The sequence below is a fragment of the Spinacia oleracea genome, chromosome 5, assembly GCF_020520425.1.
Source record: "Spinacia oleracea cultivar Varoflay chromosome 5, BTI_SOV_V1, whole genome shotgun sequence".
Lineage (NCBI taxonomy): Eukaryota > Viridiplantae > Streptophyta > Magnoliopsida > Caryophyllales > Amaranthaceae > Spinacia > Spinacia oleracea.
Window position 1 is genome coordinate 111,182,164 of NC_079491.1, and position 5,848 is coordinate 111,188,011.

Here is a 5,848-nt window from a genome sequence, read left to right on the forward strand (position 1 = left end):
CTAGAACTGTGACCTGATCTAATGGACTGATCTCTTACAGAAAAAAAGATGCATGTGTACGTGTTAAACAAGGATCTTATCAGCCCCAAAAAGACCATTCAGGAACACATGAAATGCGGCATATATAAATAACATGTTAAAATGCTTTTTGTAGATTAATGATAATTCTGGTGGCAATGATGAAAAGCAGACCGAGACATGAAATATGGACACTATTGCCAAAACCAAGGTAATTTCATATAATATGGAGTTAACTGAGTTTCATGTTTTATAGATAAACCGAGTTAAACATGCTTTATAGTTGAACATTATTTATGGGTGATGGTGAGATTAGAAGGTAAAGACACATGACACCATAACCAAGTACAAAAACAAGGAAAAAAGGAACAAAAATGTAATGATAGAAAGTATTGCATTCAATAAGTTCTTGCACACGCTCAATCGGAGCTTTATACAGGTTCAAGAAGGTTATAGAACAGCAAACAAATTCAAACGGTAAGGAAATCTGGCTTGCAGGTTCAGAATGTGTCCACAGAAACATAGGGTCATAAATCATGTTTATGGTCACAAATCGCAAAAAAATTCAAGCTTAGAAACATAGTTAAGTCCATATAAGATTACCTTGCTTTTGGCAATAGTGTCCACATCTCATGTGTAATACCCCGAAATTTTAAATTCGATTTGTTAAATTAAAAATATTTATTAACTTGATTTCGTTTTAATTAAATTACGAATAATCGAATTTCGTTATTTTAATCGTTTTTACGATTTATTTTAAACGACGAATTTATAAACTGAAATTATTTATTTATTTTCGTTAACGATAATTTATTTATTTCTAAGGAATTATTTTAATTAAAAATTTTTATTTCTGAAAATTAATTACAAATTCTGGATTTTTGCCAAATATGGTGAATTTATTAAATTAAAAAAAAAAAAAAAAAAAAAAAAAAGAAAAAGAAAAAGGGAAAAATTTCTGCTTGCTCTCCACGCATAAACCAGGAAGTTTTGACTTCCTCTCCTTCCTCTCAATTCAGTCCAAATGCAAATGCTTGGACCCCAAGTACACTCCCTTGTTCATCACACCTTCCATATACAAATTCAGAAAATTAAGGTGAAATTTCAACAACAAGCAAAACCCAATTTCAATTTCAATCTCAAAAACCAAATTCAATTTCAATTTTCTCTCCTCTTTTTGTTCCCTGATTCGGACCAACCACCACCAACGACCACCACCGTGCACCACCATTTTCACCACCACCCAACACCACCTAACCACCAAACACCACCACCTCACCGTATCCCCTCCCCTGCTCTCTCCTCCTTTCGCGACGCCCCTGCCCCGTTCCCCTGCCCCCTCCCCTGTTTTCTTCTTTCTCTGCCGCCCCGCACCACCCCTACCACACTCCACCAACAACCACCATCACCAACCCACACACCAACCTCCGCCGCCCCACAAACCCCGGTGCTCCGCCCAAAATCACCCAGAACTCTCCCTCACAACCCTCCCCTGCTTCCCCTTCATTTCGCACTCCCTCCTCCTCTCGCCTGGACCACCACCGCAAACCACCGCCCTCACCGTCGCCTTGCGGCGCTGCGTCGCCCAGCCAGACGCCTCTCCCCCCTTCCCTCCTTCCTCCTCGTGCCCTCCTTGCTCCGCCTCCCCTGTTTCGTCCCTTCCCCTTGCCCTGCTTCGTGCCTCCATTCGAAAGAAAAAAAAAAGAAGGAAATCAGTTTCATTTGAAACCTGATTTAATCCTCCATCAAACCTAAATTCAGATTGGGCCATTTTATAATTTGGGCTTTTTGGGTGAGTTAAGCCTGGTTTATAATTTCATAATCTAATTTATCAATTCTTAGGATTTAATAATTTTTGTAAAATGTATATTTACTAATAAAATTGTTTATTATTTTTCAGGTTTTATTATCGATTTTATGAGAATCGGATTCTAGTGTTATTTATCCAAAATGAAATTTAAACAATACTTTCATAAAAATTGATTTAAAAACTTATATGTATTTTGATTAAAAATCCGAGTAACAATAATAATATTTCGTTAAAATTTCGAAATTTATATTTTTATTAAAACTCGTTATTTATAAAATTCATTACTTATAAAATTTATGATTTTATAAAATATTGATTTTAAATTATATTATCGATTTAACTAAAATAAGTTACTAAATGGATTTATCAAGGACAAAATTTAAATAAGATCTTCGTGTAAATTAATTAAGGAAAATATATATATATTTCGATTGAAATTTCAATTAATTATATTCTTCAGGCGTTTAATTATATTTTCATCAAAACTATGAAAAAATATATATTTTTTTAACATTATTATTAGAAAATTGGTTAATTATAAAGTTTCGAAATTATTAAGTTAAATTATTTATCAATTTGGTACTAATTCAATTATTTAATATTTTTAAAGAAATTGGACTCGGAGCTCAGGACGAACGAACCAACGAAAACCCTTAGCAAATCGCGGAAGTGAGGTAACGGCTATTGCTAGTACCCGCAATCCCCTTATAAATATGATTTATGAAATTATGACGTTATGATTGAATTTATGAATTAAATGTTTTGATGTGTTTTATGGATTGTGGGAATGAAATATGATTTGTTTGAATTGTTTATTATAATATGATTTGATTGAGTTTTCTCATAAAATTATGTTTATGCAATGCTTTGAAAGAAATAATATGTTTATTGATCCCAGGATCAAAATGATGTTTTATGAGCTAAATGAGTTATGTTATTTCAACTGAAATACAAGCCAAGGCTTGGTAAAATTACATACAACATGATAAATGAAAGTGAAAGACCTGGTTTGTCTGGCGGTATATAAACTACCATCTTCCTATCTATCGGTCATGCATGCACCACGGACACCTTTCCAACCATGGATTACGAGCCCAGGCTCCCATGGTTTATGAGCCCAGGCTCAGGGCCCAGGCCCCATGTTACGATGAGCACAGGCTCTTATGGGCCCAGGCCCAGTGGAGAATTCCTTCACGGTTCGTACTTGCCGACAACTAGGATGTTAAATTGCAAAGTTTATGAATGAATTGAATATGATGTTTTATTAAATGTTTTACTTATTCTATTCTCCCTGTGTTATTAAATAAAATGAATTGAAATGAATTTACGCTGCTAGAATAGTTCGTTACTGAGTCTTCGGCTCACCGTTTTGTTTTCCGTTTTAGGTACTGCGGGGAATGATGGACACGAGTAGTGGCGAGGAGTTTCACTTTAATATTATCCACCTAGTTTATGTTTACGGTTCTAATAGTTTAATAAGTTTTAATTAAAGACTTTTAGTAAGTTATGTACTTTCATTTTGGTAATATAAAGGATTATTATATATATTTTGGAGTATTTAAAGGCTTATGATTGATGTTTGCCTTGTAATTTCCGAAAAGGAAGTTACGGCAGGTAATGTCCCGACCAATTAGGATAATTCCGCTGCTAATTATGTGTTAATTATTGAATTAGAGGTCGGGGCGTTACAGTTTGGTATCAGAGCAAAGGTTCTGGACCATAAGTGCTAAACCTTACGGGTTTTCGCACGAATAGAATTCATTAGGCTTTAAGTGAAGAATTTTAAGGAATGAGTTAAAAAGAATTTTCTAAAATCCTGCTAAGTTAAAATGAACATGAGTGTGAGTGCAGGAACGGGATCAAAGGGTTTATTTTATATTATTATTTTGCTCCAATCTGATAAGATATGTTATGCAGAATGTCGACCATTGATGCTATCAACGATGTTACCAACGGAGCTCGCAACGAGCATCATGTTCACGATGATAACGACATTACTCACGAGGAGTATGTCCATGTTAATGGCCACGAGGAAAGGATGGAACGATTGGAAAATGTGAGTGCAATGTTGGCCGAATTAGTCCATGATTCTCGGAAAAAGAAAGATGTTAGTGGGAACGAGAGCGCAACGATGTTCAAGAACTTTTCGTCGCTCAACCCACCGTCCTATGATGGCAAGCCTGATCCAGTTGAGTTCGAGGATTGGATAAGTCGCATTGATCAGTTGTTTGAAACCCTGCAATGCCCTGAGAAATGGAGAGTTGATTTCGCAGTGTTCTACTTGACGGGTCAAGCAGGATTATGGTGGAAAGTTAACAAGGAACGAAAGAATGGGCCTGGATTTGGTTGGAACGAACTACAGAAGTTAATGAGAGATAAGTTTTATCCACCATCCCTGAGGAAACAAAAAGAAGATGAATTTCTACACTTGCAACAAGGAACAATGAGCGTGTTGGAATATGCAAATAAGTTTATGGAATTATCAAGGTTTGCACCAGACTTGGTGTCGACAGAGCAGTCCAGGATGAACCGTTTCGAGCGAGGTCTACACCTTAAGTACCAGGATAGGTTGTCCACTCAGAGGTTTACTTCATACCAGGATATGGTTGATATTGCAGCTAATGTAGAGAGAGTGGTACTGCTTCGAGAAGCGAAGAATGTTGGGTATAAAAGGAGAAATGAAAACCAGAGTCAAGGAGGAGCAAAGAAGCCTAACCAAGGCTATCAGGGAAACCAAAGGAGGAACGATGTTGGAAACAAAGGACAAGGTTATCGTGGAAACCAGAATAATAGGGCGCAAGAATGTGCCAAATGTGGGAGAAGAGGCCACATCGAGAGTGAATGCCGTGTAGGATCGAACACTTGTTTTCGATGTGGGAGCCATGATCATTACATCAGAGATTGTTCGAAGCAGGTAACCCCAACCACGAGAGGACCAGTTTTAACTAACAACGATCGTAGTCGGAACAACATCAACACAGGAGGTTCAAACCGCAACCCACCCCGACCACCGCCAGCTGGAAGAGTTTTTGTGATGAGACAGGATGAGGCAGATGAGAATGATAATGTTATCACCGGTACCTTCTCTATCCGTTCTTTACCCGCTCATGTTCTTTTTGATTCTGGAGCTTCACATTCCTTTATTTCTCCATTGTTTGCAAAGTATTTAAATTTGAAACCATGTTGTGACTTTCATGCTATGAGTGTTTCCCTTCCTAGTGGAGAAATTGTGAAATGTAGAACCATGTATAAGGATTGCCCTATTATAGTAAAGAAAGTTGAGTTTCGAGCAGACTTAATAGCTTTTGACCTATCTGAATTTGATGTAATCTTGGGAATTAATTGGTTGACTAAGTATGAAGCTAACCTTAATTGTTCGAGGCAAAGCGTGACCCTAAAAACGCCAGATGGAGATAGAGTTTCATTCCATAAGTTAGTAAGAAAACCAACGATTCAAATTGTCCATGCTTTGAGAGCACGTAAAATGATTGAGAGTGGTTTATCTGGTTCTCTGTGTAGTGTTATTGACTTAAATACCTCTGGACCTTCCATTACCGACATACCTGTTGTTTGTGAGTACCCACATGTTTTTTCACACTAGTGGAAAAAACCCCTGTTGCAGCCCCCTTGTTGAGGGGGGCATTTAAAAGCACGCCTCAACAACCACTAAGTCAACGCAGGTCAAAGATTTTAATGAGATATCGAGGCGGGCTTCTAATTGTTCGCTTCAACAAAGTCTATTAGAGCGGGCTTTGGTGTTGTTCGCTTCAACCAAATCAAGGCTATTGGGCCGAACAATAAATGTTCGCTTCAATAGACCCGCCCAAATTAAATCAGGTGATTTGATTAGGGTTTTTATATCTCATTCCTTCTCTCTCCTTATTTCCTTAGCCGTTTTTTTCTCTCTCTCTCCTTATTTCCTTAGATCTGATCTTTTCTCTTCTTCATTTTTTTTTTGCGATTTCATTTTACTTATCCTCTCACATTTGCATTTAATTCCTCTCGTTCATCTTCTTAATC